Source organism: Pteropus alecto, unplaced genomic scaffold, assembly GCF_000325575.1.
Source record: "Pteropus alecto unplaced genomic scaffold, ASM32557v1 scaffold69, whole genome shotgun sequence".
NCBI lineage: Eukaryota > Metazoa > Chordata > Mammalia > Chiroptera > Pteropodidae > Pteropus > Pteropus alecto.
The window spans coordinates 10,096,097-10,120,352 of record NW_006494610.1 but is presented as its reverse complement, the minus strand read 5'-3'; the positions used below and the strand labels follow the sequence as shown (position 1 = coordinate 10,120,352).

Genomic DNA, 24,256 nt, shown 5'->3' with positions numbered 1-24,256 from the left:
AAAAGTTCCTCAAAGGCACTCCTTCTTCTCCATTTATTTAGGTAAGTGAGAAAAGTGAAAAATTTCAGCTTAATTATATATGACTTTGGCAATGGCAGCTAAGTTAACAACTAGATATTACAAATGAATCATAGTATATGTAATTATTATAAAGAGTAACACATCATACTATTTATGATTATTTATTAAAATACTTCATAGACAAAATTATGCATCCATTAAAATACAGTATGCAACTCTTTTAAAATCCATGTTTCCCCCAGGACTAAATTTCATGGACAAATTGTTTTCCAGGTTTAAATTCTGCTTTCTGTTCATATTTCTGACCATTGCTTTTTCTCTCTGTTTCCTTCCTAAGAAGTGGAACTACAAACAATACGCAAAAGAAGTAACACCATTTTTGAATGTCCTTTATACATTATTTTTCAAACTGACAGAATATATTTTAAATTCCTTGTGCTCAGTATAAGAACAGATTATCTGTAAGAAATCTTACAGAAAGAATCATAGAATTTTCAGGCTTAAAGGACCTTATAAATGACATAGTCCAACCCCCACCTTTTAATGATGAGGAAACAGAGATTTGGAAATGTTACATAAGTTAGATATCCAGTGGGAAACTTAGTGGTAAAAAAAAAAACACTGACCAAGGTCTCCAAAATATTCTGACAATATCCCAAAATACTTTACAATTTATATTGTGGAAACCTAAATGTAGTATGACACTTTATGCTGTTTTAAAGGTAAAAAAAAAAAAAATGTAGAATAATATACAGATTAAATGAATAACAAGGGATTTAAGAAACTGCCTTGAGTTTGAGTATGTCTTTTTTTTTTCAGATTTTTAAGCCTATGATAGTCTCAAAAAGGAAAAGTAACTTGAAATAAATCTTTAGCAATCTGATGCTATTCCTTTGGCTGTCTTAGTCAACACATGTCTTATCAACTTCTCTCAGTTCTCCATTCTAATATTACATTTTCTAACTTTAACCTACTATCTTCTCATTCGGTGTATTTCAGTGAATATGCAGGTGTGGCATAAGTCCGTATTAATGCTGCAGGTCATCCTCAACTCTTTTTATTCCTAAAAATTGACTTACATCTTTCCATCTGGTATCATGTGTATTTGGAGTGGGGGGAACTTTAACAATAATGCATTGAAATCTGAAGAGCATGTAAAAGTATGAAAGAGAGAGACATTGCCGTAGGAATGGTAGAGAAAGAAGATGGAAGATCAAATCATCACTTCCCCTGTGCTTGCTAGTCCAAGTGGGCAGACAACTGTAATTAACTATACAAATTGTCCATGCTCATAGCCAGACTCTATTACTTTTTTAAAAAATAATTTAGAGTTTAATCAAATAAACAAGTGAAAAACTATTTTCCAAAATATTAGCTTATCTTGCATGTAATGCATACTTTAGAGAAAAACAGAAATTATAAAAGCAAGGGAAATAGGAGAAAGAAGGAAAGAAAATGTGAACGAATATGAGAGAATAACAGGGCAGAGGTCCAGAGAAAATGCGATGGGACAATTTTAACTCATAGATTTATGATATGAGTTATATAAGCACTGCCATTATTTCAAGTTTTTGTATGTCATATAGGAAAAAAAAATTGACTATCTTATTAATGATGCATGCAATACAGTTATTTTAAACATGAATCACTTATCCCAGGATAACAAATACATTTAATAGAAAACTCTAAAGATATGAGGAACATAGTAATTTTAGAAAATACTTGTGAGAATTTCGGGTTCTAGAAAAGCAAAAAAGCATTGTATAGAAGGCCAAATATAGGTAATAAGCACTAAACATGTACCTACTTAACAAGAAAGCATCAAAGATGGAGCACCACAGGCAGATCAGTGAGTTACACTTTACTCTCTAGCCTACATATATTTTGTCACTTCTAATTTCCCCATATTACACATTATACCAAATAAAATGCATTATGGTTTAGTAATCACGAAGGATAGCACTGCAGCAGAAGTCAGCAAACTTTTTCTTTAAGAACAGATAGTAAATGAGTGTGGGGGGGTAGATGAGAAAAAGGAGAAAAGGAAAACTATAAAAGTGATGAATATATAATACTACAAAAATGAACATGACACGCTAATGCCTGAAAAGCATTGTGTGGGCCACAGGGTCTTGCAATTAGATCAATCTGAGTTAAAATTCCAGCTCTCATACTGTGTTCTCTAGGTAAATTACTTTGCTTCTCTAATCCTCAGGGTCTTTATGCATGTATAGGACATAATTATAGTATTTAGTTCTTAGGGTGGTTGAAAGGATTGAATTAAGTAACTCCTACAAAGTTTAACATGGTGCCTGTAACATAGTAAGTATCCAATAAATAGAAACAACAACCAGTGAAGAATGGGTGCTGGCTCCGTTTTCATAGTTAATATCCCATAGAATTCTGTAGTGTTCTTTTGTAGCACAATTATATTTTCATTGAGATAAAACTGATGTATAATAATGTGTAAGTTTAAGGGGTACAGGGTGTTTATTTGATACATTTATATATTGCAACATGATTGCTACCTGATTACTACCATAGCTAACACCTCCATCATGTCACATAGTGATTGTTTGTGGTGAGAACATTTATGATCTACTCTCTTAGCAACTTTCAAGTATATCATACAGCATTATTAACTATAATCACAATGCTGTGCATTAGATCCCCACAACTTATTCACCTTCTAACTAAAAGTTTGTACCCTTTGACTCGCATCTCCCCATTTCTCCAACCCTCCAACCCCTGGTAACAGAGACTAATTCTAGGCTCTGTTTCTATGAGTTTTTTTAGATTTCACATACAAGTGATATTACATAGTATTTTTCTTTCTTCATGATTTTTATTTTTCATTATTTTTAAAGTATGTTTTTCCTACTGGGCCATAAACTCATGAGTAATGAACATTGTCTGTCCATAATTTTATTCCCAGTGTCTGGCACCATCTCTGGCATGCTGTAGGTGCTCATTAAATATTTTTGAGTGAATGAATGAACCCAGAATGAGAAAGCATAGGTTAAAATTAAAAACCTAATATGTATAGTTGTGTATAAATAAGTTCTCAGTCTCAGTATCTTTATTTATACAGTGAGGAAAATAGTAACAATATAATTGCTGTGAGAAGTCATAGAGTAAGATATTCTGATAAATACAATGGTTTCCCCTTATCCATGGTGTGTGAGGGAGTGACATTCTAAGACCCCCATGATGCCTGAAACCTTGGATAGTACTGAATCCTGAATATATTACGTTTTTGTTATACCTACATACCTATAATAAAGTTTAATTTAGAAGTTAGGCACTTAAGAAATTAACAATAATTAAAAATAAAATAGAACACTCATAACAATATATTATAATAAAAGTTATATGAAATGTAGTCTCTCTCAAAATATCTTATTGTATTGTACTTACTCTTCTTGTGATGATGTGAGATAATGCAATGCCTTTAAGTCAATAACTTTCACCTTTCTACCTTTTTCTTCACTTAAAGAAAGCACTTTTTGGCTTTTCTTTGGCATATCTGAATCCCAGCATCACCGCTCTTGTGTTTTGAACCATTGTTAAGTAAAATAATAGTTATTTGAACACTTCACAGAAGATAGGGGGTAGAGGGTAGGGGGAGGTACATGGGGTAAAGGGGGTCAAATCTGTGATGACAAAAAGAAATCTAACTATGGGAGGTGAACACGCAGTATAAATATATATATATGCCTTACTGTTAAAACGTACAGCTGAAACTGGATTTCGTTAACCAGTCACCATAAAAAATTAATTAATTAAAAATAAACCAGCTGACTATAAAATTAAGCTAATCAAAATTCTGTGTTCTCTAAGCACTTTGGTTATTAGACTGTTTATATTCATATCTGTGATATATAACAATCAGAACAACTTATATTTAAGTTCATGAGATATTTTTACCCTTCAACAAATTTCCATAAATACAGCATAAAGGGAGACTGTTTTTTATAATTGTATGCTCTTAAAAGAAAAGTCACTGACTTTAGTATATAAAGAACCTAATTGATAAGTTCTGCCAAAGCAGCATGTTGCTCACTCTGCATTCTGATTATAAATTAAAAATTAGTATGTCTACCTGTTCTCACTAGTGAATTTACTAGAAATCAGCAATATTTCATGTATGGCATAGGGTAATCCTATGTTGTGCATCTAATGCAGTAATGTACAAGGTGTTGCTGGGACCCAACCAGCGGCTAAAGAAGCTTCATCTTCAGCAGAAGATAGCATTCTCATGGAACATGATGAACCAAGGGGAAGAAATCAATGGCTTCTCCCTATCCTGCTTTTATTAAATTAATTAATTATAAATTATTAGCTATTAAATTAACAGTGGCTCTCTATGAAACTATAAAACCAAAATATCTCTTACTAAGTATAAGAAAGGAAAGCACAGAATCTCTTCAAGACAATGTTGAAGTTAAGGTTTTCAATATAAAGCCATTAGAGACATATTTAAAGTAATATTTAATGTCATTGGAAAGTACCAATGATATAAGGTTAAATGTGAAATGAGAATGGAAAACCATATATAATATGAGCCCAATTTTATGTGATTATCTTTTGAGTGCATAAATATTTTTAAAAATAGACTAGAAGGAATTGTGTAAATATGATAATGGTAATTGTCTCTAAACATTTAGGTTATGAATTTTTTTTTCTTCCTAATTGCATGTTAGGTCAATTAGATTCTGAGTCTTGGAAAATAAAGATACATGAGAGATTGACAACAATGGGAGTTGAGGCTGAAAGAGAAAATATAATGCAGAAATTTTTTGAAGAGGCTGTAATAGGCCATATATAGGCTTGAATTATGAGAAATTAGAAATTAAGAGAAAGCAGAAGTCAAGGGTCAGTTAAAAATACAAGGTAAAAACAAGAGAAAGCAGAAGTTAAGAGTTAGTTAAAAATACAGGGTCAGGTAAAAACGCAGGGTCAGTTAAAAATTAGATGTAGCTGATTTACATAGAAACAGAAGGCCATGAGAGTAACTGAGCAGGTAATAGCAAAGCACAAGTGTGAAGATCCTGTGGCCTGACCACCCATAGGCCCTGCCCTCCCTGGGGTATGACTTCATTATGTTTCCTGCTTGACTGAAGTTGAATGATTTAGCTATTTCTGGGCTTTTATGTGAGTACAATAAATCCCACTACAGGGGCTTAAGAGAGTCTCTTCTTTACAACCAGAGCTTAAATGAAATAACAACTACAGTTAAAAAAAGGAAAATAATATTCTCTGTATTCTAAAACCAGTGGTGGCTCCAGATTTTATATCTGAGATGGGATGCCATGTGGTTGAGCCTAGGCAGAGAGTATCTTGATGCCACAGCCCTTTAGCAAACACACTATTTACTAATTTCAGGAGCTTTTAAGTGGTATCTCCATAACAAATGTGACTTGTCTTTTTGTTTGAGGTGGATGGGAGATTATGCAGGAACTAAACTGCACTTTTAAATCCATGAAATAAGAGGTTCTGTGCCATTGTAAATACTCAGGAAGGTGTTGCTGGGCATAGTACAGAACTGAGAGCAAGCTCAAAATTATATATCATTGACGCTTACCTCTGAAGTGTGCTTTCAGGGCTGCTTAAAGAGCTGTTAGAAAAACATCTTTTTCTTCTTAGGCCTTCCATTGTAAGACACTTCCCTTCTACATTCAAACTCAGAAGTGGCTAAGAAGAGGAATTAATTATTTGTCACACAAGTTAAGGAGAAGTGTTAGTGGATATTTGGAGGCATAGTGTAGATACAAACAAGTCTTCGAGTGTTTAGGATAGCACAGGCTAATAAGTATCAAAGGTTTGTAGACCCAAGTAAGGATTTGTTCGAACTAGTACTGAAGTTTGTTTGAGATAACATTGAAAAAGGAGAAAAAAAGGAAGATTTGATGAAGGCAAGGAGTTATTAAAGAAATAAAATTTATGCACTGGGACTAAGATTAGGGGTGACAAATCAGTCCTACTTTATAAGCCAGTTATAGTTGATTGATAATGGCTACCTAGAGTATAGTGAAGAGAAGAAATTCAGGGCCAAGTTAAGGACAGAAATGTGTTTTAGGATCAATTAAGGTCTGCTACTGGCCTGAAATGCCACATAATTGCCATTTCTAGATGAAGGTAGAAGAGATGATGGTGAGGAAAGAATAGAGACCTTGTAGTTCAAATACCTATTTCACATCTTATATATGTGGGGTTTTGGAGAAGCTAGTTAAACTCTCTTAGCTTCAATTTCTAAACATAGGAAATATAATACTTAATTTATAATATTTCTGTGATTGTTAAAATAACAGGTAAAGTCTATAAGACATTTTGAGGCACACACCATGTGTCCAATAAAATGTTAGGTTCCTTCTTTCTGTATTCTTCTTTCATAATCTTAGGTTACAACTGCAATACTATCGGCTCACAATTAATTACAAATACAAAGTCCACACTATAGATCTATGATTTATTATAACTGTACCTCTCCATATTTTTGGCCCATGATTAGTTACAACTATACAACCCAAATTTTAGTTCTGCAGTTGACTATAATTATATAACTTATACAAGAAGCTAACAGTTGATCACAAATGTATCACTCTATACTCTAGGTCCACATATTGCCATTTCTGCTATTGGAAGAAAAACATGAGAAGAAAAAATGTAAACATCACAGTTAGATTGGAGAAAGAAGACTTGGAGAAAATGTGGTGCTTGTGGTAAGTATCTAAAATACTATGCATAAAGTAGTTTGTTTTCACTGTATAGAAATACTGACATTAATTCTTCTTTTAAAAAGTGAAAAAGATGAAAACTCCCTACACTTTCTGCTTAATTTTTCTGAAACTCAAAACTGCTTTGAAAATTATCTATTAATTTAAAAAAGTATCTAGTCATTACTGTCTGATAAACATTTAAAAAAATCCACGTGTACCCATGCACCACTGTTCCAGGCAGGAAACTCCTCTGGCCTCTTTTTCTGTTGCACCTGCTTCCTGTTCTTCCTATTGCTCCTCACCTACTTTCAGACAAGGGTTGAATGAACAATGAGTGCAATGAAAAGACAGCTATCCTGACTTTTCGGTGAGGCTAATATCTACTTAATTAAAAGGAGTATATTGTCCAACTCTATTCACAAACTCCTAAAAGAAAGAAACAACTTCGTGAAGGTCAATTAGTATTCAACTATTTTCTTTGCTTGTTTTAAAGCCTAATACTTAAGTATGCTTTCCTTATGCTGCTTGACGAATTCCAAGTTTAAGACTTAAGTGGATCATTCTACAAACCCCGAATCTTAAACTTTAAAAGTAATTTGCAAAAATAGCAAAAGGGTGTACTGAGAAAAGTCATTTTGTTCTGGCTTCATTTTACCCATTTTTATGCAGGACTGGCCCAATAAAGCAGTATGGCTCACCTCCTTTGTTATTACAAGCTATTCTTCCAAACTTGTGTTTCCAACAACTGTGTGACTGGGTTTACGACTCCTTTGGGTTCCAGTTAACCCACATTATTGCCAGCCTAATCACAATTTTACTGCAGCTACAAAAGAATTCTTTTTCTTATTTTTTTTTTTTTTTTAGAAAATGTTGTCTCACCAGATCTGAATAGCTTCTTCCAGTTAGTTTAGAAAAATATGTGATTGTTTTTCATGTTGTAAGAAGAATTGCTTTACAAACTATAAACCCTTATAATGACCCAAAGATTTTTCTCCTCTGGGCAAAAATCTTCCACTTCTAGTGGTCAGCTAGTTAAGGCCCTTCATCAGTAGATGGCGAGTATCAGAAAGCTTGAAAAGACAACTAGGGAGGAGGAGGAGCCATAGTATTATTTATTTACTTATTTTTAATAAATAAATGAGCCGGTAAAGCTAGTCTGTCATTTTTATGATTTTATTGAAATCAAATAGTTAAAATTCTTTTAGAATATTACCATATCTATCTATCTATGCTAAACACCTCTCCACACTAATCCATCTCCACTTCCTTCGGCTTCTCAAATTAAAAAAAAAAAAAAAAGCCAAATCAAACCAAGCCTCTGCTAATAAGAGAATCATGTCTGTAGACAATCTAGATCTACTTAAAAAACAAAGTCAAAATAGTAAATAGTAAGTACTGTAATTATTATTAAGCTACTCGTTATTTGTTACATAGCCCTTGGCTAAAAAAAATTCTTTAGATCTTAAATTTAGTTTAATTTTTGGGTGGATTTCTGGCCAAAACATAACATCATACCTCCTAAATATGTGTTCAAGCTAAGGTATTGAGAATATCTTTTGTATGTAGCCTTAACAATACCAGTCTTGATGCTTTTGATGAGAAATTATCTGTGTGTTTTTTTTTTTTTATGTTGGCAGCATAAATATGTGTCACAGGTGATACAAAACAGCATAAATATGTGTCACAGGTGATATATTCACATGGAATGTTCCCTTTGTACTACGAAGAATACTTCAAGCCATTCCATCACACTATAGGGTAAAATTCTGCTTAAAATCTAGTAATAGAATTCTCTGTGCATACATATCTCACTTTAATATAACTAAGTAGAGCATGGTTTAAAATATTGAGTCGTAAGACTTTTAGTACCAAAAAAATTAAACAAAGAGATCATATGGTTATTCACATTTCTCAGTTTAGAGAGGAGTAATCTAGGACTCAATATCCAATGACTTGCATGAGACCACAGAACTGGTTTTAGCCAAGTACCTGAACCAGATCCCAGAATGCTGAACACACTTATCTTTCTAGCAGAAGAAAGAGATTAAGTGCTTTGTTTAAATACTCGCATACTAAGTTTAAGTCCAAATTAAAAAGAATTACTCTATATATGTTTAATGTTTTAAAAACTACCACATATTAGTTATAACCATTTATGTATAAGTATACTTGTGCTCTTGGTTTTTGCTCCAATTAGACATTCTTCCCAGTTGTGAGAGAGATAAATTTTTTTCCAGAATCCATTCTCCTCTTTTCTCTATTAGTAAAATTCTCCACTGCTTGAATTTAGCAGAGCACATTGTCATCTATGTAGGGGTTATATTTCCAAGACTTTGCTGGCAGCTAAGTAGACATGGCTACTTTACTCAGTTCTAAGAAAATAGATATGAGCAGAAGTGATGTGTTCAATTTATACATCATATTTTTGGAAAAAAAATGCACTTGTCCTTTGCTTCCTTTTTGTCCCACTTCCTTTGAGTAGCAATATGGATCTGTAGCCCAGATGATGCACAAAATACTAATTACTGGCGGAACCACAAAACAGATAAAACCTGGTCCTCAAAGGGACTATGCAACAGAGCTGCTGTGTACACTAGACTACCTTCCTATTTCTGTATTATATCATGAGGAAGAAATAAGTCAACTTTTTTGAACCACTGTATTTGGAGGTCTTTTTTTATATTATCTCAACTAATACCCAACAAAAATATACTAACTATGGTTTACTTTGTAGAAATATTTACATTAACCTTGCCAGACATCACTTTCCTATATAGCTATTTTCTGACCCATACAGGCTAAAGTAGCCATGCCTTCATACCCATTAGAGATTCTACTAGAACACATACCACACTTCATTGCACCTATTTGTTTATAATGCACTGGAAGCTCTTAGAGGTCAAGAAAAATATCTTACCCATTTTTGTTTTGCTAGTGCTTAACATCGTGTCTGACAGATAGAAGGTGCTCAAACAATACATATGGAAAGAATGAATAAATAAATCTTACTTGGCAATTTAGAATAATATCAAGACCTTGCAATTTAATGAACATTAATATTAATTTTATTATAACATGTGTTGATTGAAAGTATCCTCATGTATAGTAACAAAAAGGCCAAGGGTTTCTATACAAACTTGGGATAATAGACTCTTCCAAAGTAATCAAGAAACTGAATCATCTGTTATTTAACCGAAGATCTTTTATGTTATATCAGATTTAGCATGTTCCTTGGCAGATTAAAGGCTGTTATTGCCACTTTCTTCCCAAAGCAGAACTACCCTTCAAATTGTTTTTAGTTAATTGGTTCTAATATATATTTTCCAATATTCATGAGTTGCTTTTCTAATTTCTGGCAGTAAAGACTATTATACAGTTAAGAAAGTTAAATCTAAAAACTGTTGATATCAAAAATTAGAGAATATTGCTAGAAGACACTGTTTACTGAAAAAATCCAAACACACACAGTAATTGGTCTAAATAGAAGAGAGAACAAGAGGAGATAGAAGAGAGAATAAGAGGAAAAGATATTTTTGAGTGCAAATACCAGAGTGTAATTATGTATGGAGACCAGACAGACTTAAGATAAGAGAAATATTTGAAATAGCAGTAAAGTCTTTGCATGACAGGCCAACCACATTTAATCTTTGACAGTATACAAAGGCAGGAATGTTTTCTAAAACTACGTAATTAAGTAAAACTTAGAAGCTGCCTTGTAAATCTCTGGAGAGGAGGCTGGCTAAAGGCTGTTTTATAGTTGTCACTGCTCTGGTTGAATGGTCTTTAATTTGACTCCTAAATAACAGTCATACCTAGGAAAAAGAATCAGTAATGCATTTGACACAGACTCCTCTGTAGCAAAGTCAGAGACACAAAAAACAAGGTCTAAGAAATAAGTTCTACAAAAAATAAGAACTTGCTCATGTCACCTAAAATCTTATAAACACCATGATTTATCTTGAAGAAGTAAACCCTTGGGGCATGTCTAAGAAGGAGGTGCCAAAGTACAAAAAAGATGAACTATTGGAGTCTAACATCTTCTATTTCATAAATTAACAGTCAATGTAAAAATTTAAGTAGTTTCTGAGATTGGCCAGGGCCAAAGTTAATTATTATCAGGCATTTACATGTTGAAAGGGTATTTGGTGTGGCATTTGGTCCTTTCTTATTCTCTACTAACTTTTATGCTCAGAGTGACCATATATTCCAGTTTGCCCAGGATAGTTCCAGTTTATGCCTGTTTAACTGGGATTTGATTATTAATATTTATTCTCAAAATTGTTCCAGATGATTAATTATATGCTCATTCCTTTAAAGACCACGTCTTTTAATTATATTTCTTAAATACCTCTTAAATATGTCCACTTCTCTCTGCCTCTGTTCTCCTCACACCTTCATCTTTCAAAAAGACTATTGCAGAAATCTCATATCTAGTCTTCTACTCTTATTCTGCCTCTCCAATTTATTATACATAGTACTGTGAGAATCTTTTAAAAACAAAATTATGGCATTACACTCCTTAAAACCTTTCTATGTTCCCATTTGTGTTTAGACATATAAAGACATATATGATCCTGGCCCTGCCTGCCCTCTAACCCCATCGGGCAACACTTTCTCCTTTCTTTTCAGATTCTTTGGACAAATTAAGTTTCTTTTGGGTCTCTTAGCTATCTTAGAGCTTTCACATCTTTTCTCTCTTTCTGGAATAGGCTCCCTTCTTTTAATGCCATTCTTTTGGTCTTATTCCTCTTCATTCTTTTCATCTCAATTTAAATATCACTTCTTTAGAGACATCTTCACAGACCACAAACTAGACAAGGCCTGTTCCTACAGTAATAACAATAATGCACAATTCTTCATAATATCCAGAGAATTCTGTAATTTTATGTAATTATGTACACACACACACACACACACACACACACATTATATAAGATGTATGTAAACTATTCGATACACGGTACATATGTTCCACTAAGTTACAAGTTCTAGGAAAAGAAAGATCATATTTTATCTTCTTTGTTACTCCAACACCTAAACAATGATAAATGTTCAGCAGCTTTTTGTTGAAATAATAAACAAATAGGGAGTTACAAATTTAGGCAGCTAAATATAATCATAAAGTACCTTGAGTTTAAACACCATCTTTGAATTCATGAACTGATATTTCATAATGTATATTACATTCTTTACTTCATAATTGAACAGACAGCAAACTAGATTTAGTCCAACAAACATAAGGTAAAAGGTGCATATATTTTGGTACATCTAATTATTATGTGTTTATCTCAATTATATTGAGCATATGCAATCAACATTTCTATTCACAAGTTATTTCTAGTGCTTTTATTTTTCTGATTCCTATTCAATATTTTAAGAAAATATTCAAATAATTATAGAAGTATAGATGTGTAAAGATGCTTAGAGTGCTTAAATTGTTGGCTGAAAGAAAACACCATGATATAACAGCAAGAAATATTTGTCAACTGAACTATAAAAAGTTGAATTAAATATGTGAAAATCAACACAAAGGTATCAAAGTATGCATTATCAGAAAGTCAAACATAAAAATTGAGGACCATTTGTATTATGATTCAGTTGATATTTAGGATGTATATCTGTTAAGGTGAATTCAACTACCATATAAAAAAAAAAACTCAACATTTTGTACCTTGATCAATGAAAATATTTGATTATTTCATATAATAAAAACTCTGAAGGTTGGTAGTTCCAGGGTTTGGCATAGTGATTCAAGTTTGTCATTAGAAACTTAAGTTCCATCTTCCTGTTCTTTATTCTCACTTTTTTTTTTCTATATGTTTTTACCTCATTGGTTTTAAGGCGGCTTGTTTAGCTTCAGATTTCAAATCCTCCCACAATGTAGTAGGAATAAAGTTTCAGGAGAAATAGAATCTTCTTTTCTGGACTCTCTCTTTCTATTCAGTATATAAAAAAAGTCTCTCTCAAAAGCCCCCCAAAAGACTACTCATTATGTCTCCTGACTAGAAGTGGATCACATGCGAAGTCCAAAATATATCACTAAAATGGGGAATGAAATCACCATGACTGGCTTAAAATAATCATGATTTATATCCTGGGATGAGGAAAGTTCTCACTTTTCCTGAGAACAAAGGATCTCAAACATATAAGAACAAGCTTTGGGGTAGGCGACAGTTTCAGCCATAGAACTCTGAGAATCGAAGGTATATCAAATTATTTTGAATTGGAAAATCAAAGTAATAATAGTGAACATAATTTTATGATTAAAAGTTTACTTCCATGCATTCTAACATAAGAGTTCCAGAAAAAAATAACTATTTCTAAAACAGAAAGTGACAAATTAAACATACGAATTATTAGAATATTTATATTTTTTAAAATATAAATATCTGGGCAGTTTTAGAGACTAAAATAACATGACACTTAAAAAATAAACCTCTTTCCAAGTTTTTCAATAATGGTCACAGCAAATAAATACTAACTGGTGAAAGGTTTTATTTAGCTGATTGGTTTTCATGTACATGTCACAGTTAAGGAGGACATAAGACAAGCAAAAATATGGAGATTCATTTCATACTCAAACTCTCATTTCCACTCCACCTGCAATTATATTCTTAACTTTATATTTCATCAAACCCAATGACAAAGCAGCCATCTCAAATCTCATCAACCTTTCAGTAGTATCCTATAGAAATTGGCTCTGAACCAAGTACCCAGATAATAACTAGTTTAATTTTAATTTGCAACAGATGGACTAGGGTTCTCAAGGTCAAATTTAGAGGATCTTCTTGGAGAATACCTCATGGTCTCTGTGACATAGCAGATGGTGAAAATATTTTAAGGCTATTTTCAAATGATGTTAGCAAAACTACATTTTCTATCAATTATCTTATATGGCTTCCATAAACATGATTTTCCTTCCAAATAAAGAATTACAATGATAGAGCTTAGCGGGGCTCTTTGGAGATGTCATTATCAACAATGACACACTGGGGATTTATATTCCAAGTTCTAAGATGAATTACAGTACAGAAAGCAGTGGATCTCCTGAGATAAATAGACAGATATTGATAAATGATGTTATAATGCATATCCTGTTTTCCTGTATAAGAAAAAATAATTTCTACCTCTTGTTATAGTAGACTTTTAAATTAATATTTCTTTTTGGAAGATAAACACAATATAACTCTTCTTTTTGACCCCCTGAAGAACTAACAATGCTACCTTACTATAGATGTCCAATAATTTGTATTTTATTTTTGGTATAATATTAATTTTTATTCTCGAGATAAAATATTGTGAAGGACACATATCATATAGAACAATGGCAGGTACCTGTTCCTTCCACTCTGATTTTCTCCGGGGAAAGTAGTTTATTTCTATAGCCTAAAAAATTATTGAAAAGGTAGTTCTTAGTATCCCACTTCCAAAGTGGAAAGTGGAAATGCCTCAGATTCCTCACTTTTCCTAAACAGTCAGAGCCTGGAAGATGGCATCATTTAGAATAATAATACCCTTTGCTGTGAGACTTTAATCTTGAGTGATACAGGATGAGAGGAAGTATATGTTTCATTTGTTATAGCAGCAGAGGCAGCAGAGATGATGCTGTACTAATTAAGGCTGTTTCTTCTACTCTAGTTTCTATTTCCCAAGGCCCCTCCAATTATTAGTTCTGGACTAGTCTCAAGCCAGCTCTCATCATTATAATAAATTATCTCTTGCTTAACTAGAGTTCCCTTCTATTATTTGTAATAAAAATGTTTAAAATACAGAGAAGCAAAATTATATAATAGAAATATCTATAATACTATTTTGTAACCTTTCCATTAATATAGTGAACATTTTACATGATCAAGATAAGATTACATAACATAAGCTTTAATGGTTACCTAACATATATTTGTATAGATGTACCATAGTCTACTAAAATCTATTTAATCAATGCTGAATATTTAGATGTTTCCTTTTTTACCATTTTAAATAACCCTCTGATTAGCATCTTATGTATATATTATTATATACAGTTTTGATATTTTTACTTTGAAAAGAAATTTTTCAAAAGTTCAATTGTTGGCACAAAAAGTAAAGGCAAATTTGAAGCATTGAATCATGTAGACATTTGTCTCACAAAGAAGGTTTTACCTATATACCATTCTATTAGCAGTAAAAGAAGGTGCCCATTCTGATAAGATCTTACACATTATTTCTGTATTAGATGGTGGATAAGAAGCTATAAAGCAATTCAACTTTACTTGCCCAAATGCATAATTTATAAAGTAATCAATCTTTGGTTTGAGAGCCCATGTAATAAACAGGAAGATTTATAATAGAACTCAATGTATGCCTCATATTATTTGAGTTCTCCACAGAATTCTTAGTACAACTGAATACAAACCAATTCCATATATGTTTTTTGGTGGATGGATACTGCTAAAGCTCTCATAGTGAGTTAGAAGAAGGAAGAGAGAATCAAAGAAAATCCAACCACCTTTCATTATAGCTACTCCTCACAGCTGACTGACTCATACACTCAAAGCTCAGAAATGAAAGATTTTAATATCTACCAGAAGTCTATTTACACAAAAAACACTGCTAAAATCCATTATAAAGTTGACTCACATGTAGAAAGAGCCTGAGAAACACAAAGTCTGGTCTTGGCCCACAATGTGTTCTTTCAATTGTTCTATAAAAATCACATTGCATCTTCCTGAATCTACTGGCCTTTATTTTAACTCATGTAATGGTGGATGCTACTGACATAATGAATGAAGCCAGCTATATAAATCTGTGCTAGAATGACAGTATCTTGGTAATTAGAGACTGATAAGAGTCATTTTAATAACTTAGCTTCTGTATGCAGAGGAAATACACTACAAAACACAATTTAAAAATTCTCGTATTTATCATGACTAAACATATTAACTGGTGTACATGTGTGTTTGCATATGAATGTGTGTATATGTATGAGCATGCATATGTGAGTGTATGTAATCTGAATTGATCCAAGGACCCTGAGTGGCCAAAATTCAGTGAGATGTTAAATTCAAAGAATCACAATTCAAGCAGGGAAAAGTAATTAGAATACTCCAATTCTTTACACAATCTCTCACAGATAAATCCATTTTAATGCACAGCAGTATCTTGAGAGTTCTTTTCTCCCTGATCCTGATTTTCTTCACATAGCAGCTGTTCCCTGAATTATTTGTTCCATCTCAATTCCCAGTTGTCTCAAATTCAGTCCATGTCTCTTTTATTCTCTCTCCTACTTCCTCATCTCTCAGATGCTTATAATGTAAAATTATTTAGTGTCTATGACTACTTAAGTAGTCTCTCTGCTTAAAATACTATCTGGTTAAATATAACAAAAGTTCATCTAAGTGCCAACATTTGGTAAGCAGTTGGAAGCTGGGGAAGTAGGGCAATACTATGATAATTCAAATATTAATTGGTTTATTTCTAATTATATATTAATAATGTTGTCCTTGACATATTTATATATAATTCATGGCAAAAAAGCTTTACAGAGTGATAATAAGGTGTCCTATGTAGATTTTAAAGTTTTATGGCCTAATTACTACATATATATTGTCCAAGAGAAGAGGAACTTAGAAACAAGGGCTTAACAAACAGAGTTCTTTTTAAAACGAAATTTTCTTTTGTCTTCTTTCCAAAGAAGACAAAATAAATCAGTGCTTAAATGCTTTATTAGTGGATGTATTAGTATCTTAAGTGGCGATGGACATTTCTTTTTTTTTTTTTCCTTTTTATAATCAAAGGAGAAACTTACCCTGGAAAGAAGCAAATGGTTGAATGACTTACATGTCTAGATATGAAACTAAAATTTTGATTATCAATCGAATTGTCATAGATGCAAATGATCAAGCCTTAAAAACTATTCTAGTGACAAAAAGAAATTATAACACATGGAAGTGCTTCTTGAGTATGAATTTGCAGTGTTTTATTTCTAAAGCTACCATCTGTATTATAAAGAACACATAATGAATATTTGGTTTACAAAAAAAAAGAGCAGTCCCCTAGGTAAAAATAATTTCACAGTAAATTATTAGTACCTAAGGATTTCACTTTTTCCTTTAAAAAATAGTGAGATACTTGTATAATTATGTGTTGGAAGGACAAGAAGGTAAGAAACTGTCAGCAACAATGATTTGTCGACAGAGTTCATCTTTTTGCAATTTAATATTAGCTATAGATTTAGGTCTTAGGCATCTTTTATATTTTTCTCATAATTACTTAACCTATTTGACTACTGCAAATGTGCACAGCGACCCTTCCTTAATGTTCATTTTTATTATATGAAACATCTGTTTAGGTACATATGATGAATTAATGGTTTTATATATTCCAAATTTATATTGATACCATAAAATAAGCTCAGCATTAATGAAATTCATTTTTTGACAATCCAAAATATGCAATCAATGACAAAATGGTTCTCTAGGGAGCCATAAAACCAAACATAATTAAAGTATGCTGGGCAGCTCACTGTGTCTTTGAACAAGGGTCAATAAATTATGTATATTCTGCATTTGCAGTTGGTGGCTTCAGAAGCTGCCTAACAACCAGGTAAAATAAATAATTGCTTAGTCTTACTCAGACCTATAATAATATCTACTAGAAGCACTTAAATTATTGGGAGTGAAAAAATAATGTTTTTAATAGTTTTTTGAAAGACTTTAGTTTCGAATTCAATCCAAAACATCATCAGCACATAAAAAAGATAAATGAGAGTGTACCTAATTTGACGGTCTTACAATTACATTCTAATGAGAGAGGAGGGTATGAAGTTGACAAACGCAGTACAAAACATATCTACTGCATAAAACAGGTACAAAACACTATGGAGTCATCTTTTACAACTACTTTACTGTCACTCTTAGTATCTAATACATAGAAAGTCCTTTTGATTTTCTCCCAAATATATTTTAAATCTGTTGGCTTCTCTTGTGTTTTACCACTCCAGTCCAAGCTGTGTGATTTCCTATTTGGTCTCTGCAGTACCCTCCTACTGGATGTCCACATATTGATTCTCTCTCCATCACAATTCATTGTCCATAACAGCCAAAGAAAATTTTCAGAACTATATCTGATCCTTTCTCTCCCTCTACTCCCCCAGACATGCAACTCCTATATGTCTTCCCTTTGCTTTTAGGATAGAAACCTAAGTTCTTAACCCAGTCTCACAGCTAGGGTCCCTGCCTACTCTCTAACATGCCTCTTTTCAATACTGTGCACAATGGCCTTCTCATATATCAATCTTCTTCTAGTCTTAAGATGGAGCCACCATCCTGGCACACTCTTACCCCTACTCCATCTACACATTATCTGATTAATTTCTGTTTATCTTGCTAATCTCAGCTCAAAGGATATCACCTAAGAGAAGACACCAAAGCATGCTAGCTTAGATGAGATTCTGATGTTACAAACATTTCTAACAGTGATTTCATTTGCTCACTTTGCAGTTTTTATTTATACTTTCGAGTATTTGAATACTCAATTATTGCCTGTTTCCTCAGCCAAACCATAAGTTTACAAAGCAAGAACAATATCTGTTTTGCTTACCATTATATCATCACTAGCATTTGCATTATCATGGTAGTTGTTCAGTTAATACTTTTTGAATAATTGAAAACATAGAATTAGGAAATGAAACATCAGTTGTAAATATGGGATTCATTTATTTAAAAAATTCTCAATAGTCTATTTTAATTAAAAATTATCTTATATATAAACTGTTAAAATTAATCAAGCTCACAGTGCAATAAAGAAATATATGCAAAATAAAGTCTTTTAGGGTGCTGTTTCTTCCTCTCCTACCACTCCTACCCCTAATACCAAGAGGGATAAACATGCTGATGTAGCTTATATCAGAGCCCTTTCTAGATGGGACTACATTAGTTTATGAAAAGGAAAATGAAAATTTCCAGCACAAATACTTCATAAAAGTCACTTAAAACACTGAAACTAAAATGAAAATTGATTCTTTAAACATAATAATATTCTAGCAGTTGGTCTTAATTTTTAAGGGTTTCAAATCAATTAATAACATGGGTCACAGCTACTGCATTCCATGTATTAGGATCTGTTGCTTTTCTTTCCAAAATAAACTTTTTTTTTTAACTCAATGTATACTTTATTTTTACTAACAATACTTGAGGTTTTTTGAAAAGCCAGTATTATTATTAATGATATCCAACTTTAGACTATAAAATAACTTGATGCAATGACAGCATGATATTCATTAGGACTTCATCATAGCTGTGAAAGGCCCTTCACTGAACATTCTTCATGCATGCCCATATTCCCTGGGTGATTAAGAGCACTAAATTTTTATTTTGTTTATTTTTTATAATATCTTTCTTTCCTGTGACATAATTTGTATGACACAAAATTTACTCTTTTAAAATATATAATTCCATGGTTTTTAGAATATTAAAAAATTTGTTCAGTCATCACTACTATGTAATCCCAGAATACTTTCATCATCTCAAAAAAAAATCCCATACTCACATTCCCTCTTCCCAACCCCTGGCAACCATTAATCTACTTTCCATCTTTATAGAGTTGTCTATTCTGGACATTTTATATAGATGAAATTACACAATATGTAGTCTTTGATGTCTGGTTCCTTTCACTTAGCATAATGTTTTCAAGCTTCATCCATATTGTAGCATGGATCAGTACTTTATTCCATTTTATGACTGAATAAATATAGCATGTTTTGTTTATCCATTCATTAGCTGACAGACATCCAAGTTCCTACTTTTGACTATTATAAATAATGTTGTTATGGCTATTCATATACAAATTTTTCTGTGAACATACATTTTCATTTCTCTTGGGTACATATCTAGAAGTTGAATTACTGTGTCATAAACTCTGTTCAATTTTCTGAAGAATTGCCCAACTATGTTCTAAAGTGGCTGCACCATTTTATAATTCCATTAGCAACGTATGAGAGTTCCAATTTCTCCACATCCTTGTCAATCTTGTTATTGTCCATCTTTTTAATAATAATAATTCCAGTGAGAGTGAAGTACTATCTCATTGTGGTTTTGGTTCACATATCCCTAATGATTAATGATGTCGAGAATATTTTCATGTGTTTTTGACCATTTGTATATTATCTTTAAAGAAATGTCTACCCAAAATTTTGTCCATTTGTTAATTGGGTTATGTCTTCTTGTTTAGTCATAAGAGTTCTTTAAATATTCTGGATACAAGTCTCTAATCACATACATAACTTAAAATATTTATTTTTTATTATGTGGGGTATGTTTTTCTTTTTTGATTGTATTTTTTAATGGCTTGAGGAAGAGATCCAACTTTACTCTTTTGCATGTGAATAAGCAGTTGCCTCAATATCATTTGTTGATAAGATTATTATTTCCTCATTGAATTATCTTGGTGCCCTTTTCAAAAATTAATTGACCATAAAAGTATGGGTTCATTTCTGGACTCCAAGTAATATTCTATTGGTCAATATGTCTATCCTTATGCCATTACCACACTGTTTTGACTACAATAGCTTTGTAATAAGTTGTGACATGGGGAAGTATACGCTCTGCTACTTGGTTCTTCTTTTCCAAGATTGTTTAGGTTATTTGAGTTCCCTCGAGATAACATATGCATTTTTGAATCAACTTTTTCCTTTCTGCACTAAAGGCTGTTGAGATTTTGATAGGGATTGTATTGAATCTATAAATCACTTTGGGAGGAATTATCCTCCTAATGATATTAAGTCTTCTAATCCATGAACACAGAATGCCTTTCCACTTATTTAATTTTTTTCAGCAATTGTAATTTTCAGTGTATAAGTCTTGGACCTCCTGGTTATATTTATTTAGGTGGAGTCAAGATGGCACAGTAGGAAGATCCTGGGCTGAACTCCCATGGACATAACAGAAGCACAAATACATATAGAGCAACTGTCTCTGAGAATATGAAGACTAGCAGGAAAAATTTTCTACAACTGAAAAAGCCACATTGAGATGAATAAAAAGGGCAGAGACATGATCTAGTCAGGACTCACCCCCTGATTTCAGAAGTGGGAGGGATATGACTACCATAGAAGTACTTCCCCGAACAGCAAAGAGTCTGAGACCCACATCAGGCTCCATAGCCAGGAAAACATACACTGAGAAGAGGAGCCTCCCAAACATCTGTTTTTAAAAACCAGCAAGGTTTATGTCCTGGAGAATGGAAGGGATATAGGAAATTGAGACTTCACTCTTAAAAGTCCTGTACACAAACTCATTCATTCTGAGTCCCAGTGCAGAGACAGCAGTTTGAAAGTGCCTGGGTCATACATGAAGGCGATACATTGACTAATTTTAGGACATATGTCAGAAAGGGTAGCTGGAACTTTCTCCAAGGATGGGAGTGCTAGAGGATGCCATTTCTGTTAGTTTATTTTCTTTGTTTTACTCTTCTTCCACCCGGCCAGCTGGGCACTGGTGGGCACCCGTTTTGAACCCAAAGAGACCCATACTATGACACATCATAATTAAAATGTCAAAGGTTTAGTGTAAAAAGAGAATCTTAAAGACAGTAAGAAAAAAACAACTAGTTCTGTACAAGGGAACCCCTATAAGACTATAAACGGCTTTTAGCAGAAACTTGGCAGGCCAGAAGCGAGAAGCATGAAATATTCAAAGTGATAAAAGAAAAAAGAAAAAAAAAAAAAAAACTACAACCAGAAATACTCTACCTGGCAAAATTATCACTAAGAATTGAAAGTGAGTTAAAGTTTTCCAGACAAGGAAAAAACAGATGATGGATGGTTACTAGACTTATCACGATGATCACTTTGTTAAGTAAACAATTGTTAAATAACTTTATTCTACACCCGAAACTAATATAATATTTTATGTATTTACTCTTAAGTATTTATTTTTGATGCTATTATGCATGTAATTGTTTTCTTAATTTACTATTTGGATTGTTCAGTGGTAATATATAGAAATTCAATTGTTTTCTGTATATCGATTGTGCTGAAATTATTTCTAATAGTTTGTGTGTGTCTGTATTCCTTATGTATGGATTTTCAATATACAATTTAATGTATTCTGCAAATAGAGGTAGACTTAATTCTTTCTTCCCAACCTAAATGCCTTTTATCTAGTTTTTGCCTAATTTCCTTCGCCTGAATCTTCAATACAATGCAGAATAGAAAAGGTGCAAGCGTACATCTCTTGTTTTTGATTTAAGGGGAAAGCATTAGTCTTTCCCCAATAAGTATGTGTTATCTGTAGAGTTTTTTGTAGATGACCTTTATTAAATTGAAGAAATTCCCTTCTATTATTAGTTTGTTGACTGCTGTAACATTAAAATGTGTTGGATTTTGTGTAATTCTTTTTCTGTATCTTTAAGATTATCATGTTGTTTTGGCCATTTTAATTCAGGGCATTACATCCATTTCATTGATTTTCCTAGATTAAAAAACCTTGTTCTTTGGTTAAATTTCACTTAGTCATGTTACCCAATCCTTTTTATATGCTGTTCAATTAAGTTTGCTAGTCATTTGTTGAGATTTCTGGTGTCTATATTCATAAAGAAAATTGGCCTGTCATTTTCTTTAATTGTGATGTCTGTGGTTATCTTAACAGATTAACAGCTTCACAGAATGACTCAAAAAGTCTTCCTTCCTCTTCTACTTTTTGAAAGAGTTTGAGAAAGATTGATGTTAATCCTTTAAATATTTGGTAAAATATATCAGTGAAAATACCTGTGCTTGCAATTTTGGGGGGGATGAAATATTTTCATTACTAATTAAATCTCTACCTGTTAGAGGTCTATTCAGATTTTCATTTTTTTTTTTTTTTAAATTTTTGAGTTAGTTCGGGAAGTTTTGGCTTTCTAGAAATTTCTCCATTTCATCTAGGTTGTCTAATTTGTTGGCGCACATTTGCTCTTTTGTAAGGTTGCTAGTGATATTCCCTTTGTAATTCTTGATTTTTAGTAATTTCAGTCTTCTCTCTTATTTGCTTAGTTGATCTAGCTAAAGGTTTATCAAATTTGTTGATCTCTTCAAAGAGATTTTCTTTGATTTTGTCTATTTGTTTTCTATGCTCTATTTCACTTATTTCCACTCTAATCCTTATTATTTCTTCCTGATTGCTTCAAATTCAATTTGCTCTTCTTTTTCTAGCCATAATTTTTGATGAGACTCATCTGTTGATCCTATTGAGGATCCCTTGTATGTGTTGAGTTGGTTCTCTCTTGCTATTTTCAAGATTCTTTGTCTTCAGCTTAGACAGTTTTGACTATGATGTTCTAGGTGTGGATCTCTGAGTTATTCCTATGAGGAGTTTCTTGAGCTATTTGTATATCCATATTAGGGTTCTTCATAAATTTGGAAAATTTCCAGCCTTTATTTCTTTGAATTTTCTTCCTATATATTTCTCTCTTTTCTTCCTTTAGAACTCCTTTTATGGGTATTTTGATATACTTAATGGTTTTTTCACAGCTCTCTAAGTCTTTCTGTTTTTGTTCATTATTTTTTTCTCTGTTGCTCATACTGAATAATCTCATTGAACCTGTCTTCAACTTCCCTGATTCTTTCTTCTGTCACTTCAAATCCACTGGTAAGCCTTTAGTGAATTTTTCATTTCAGTTATTGTACTTTGCAATTCCAAATTTCTATTTATTTTTTTCCTATAATTCATATCTTTTTATTATCCTTTCTTTTTTGGTGAGACATCGTTCTTTTAATTCTTTAGACATAGTTTCCTTTAGTTATTTGAACATATGTGTAATAGCTGATTTAAAGTTTAAGTCCAATAACTGGGCTTCTTTAGGAACAGTTTCTATTGACTGCTTTTGGCCATGCACATGGGGCATACATCCTTGTTTCTTTGCATGCTTCATATTTTGTTAAAAACTGAACATTTTTAAAAAATATAATGTGGCAATTCTGGAAATCAGATTCCCCCTCCCCAGGGTGGATTTTTGTTGCCGTGTTATTGTTGTTGGTTTACTTAGTGACTTTCCTGGACAAATTCTTTCAAATTTTTAAAATCTATAATCTTAATTGTTTGTGGCCAATGAAATCTCTGATCAGTTAGCTTAGTGGACAGTTAATGATTTGACGGAGATGTCCTTAAATTCTTTGAACCAATAAGTCTCTCAAACTTTGTTGAGTGACTCTTTGTATATGTTGGAGTGCATCTTCAATGCTTTTGCAGAGAATTTATAGTTGTGTCTTAGCCTTCACTTCCTAGTCACACAGAGCCTTAAGTTTAGCCAGAGAGAAGAGATTAGGCCTTTTCACATCTTTCCTGGACATGTGAACAGTCCTTTATATACATCTGGCTTCTGAGGTTCCTAAGAATATGTTGGAGCTTTTCAAAGCTCCCTATAAAGTCCATTCCATAGTGGTTCTTTTTCGTTTTTTGGCCAGCCTCTCATTAGCCCTGCATGGTAGCACCACCTCAGGAAGCTGTATTGTTAAGTAATTATTACTAATTGTTTTCAACAAATATCTCAAGGATGAGACA

General features: G+C 32.5%; 1 protein-coding gene across 1 annotated transcript in view; it reads right to left on the bottom strand.

Annotated features, from left to right (window-relative positions):
- LOC112474004 (membrane-associated guanylate kinase, WW and PDZ domain-containing protein 2-like) overlaps window positions 1–24,256 on the bottom strand; it is a 348,332-nt gene that overhangs the window by 27,922 nt on the left and 296,154 nt on the right. The window lies entirely within an intron of this gene.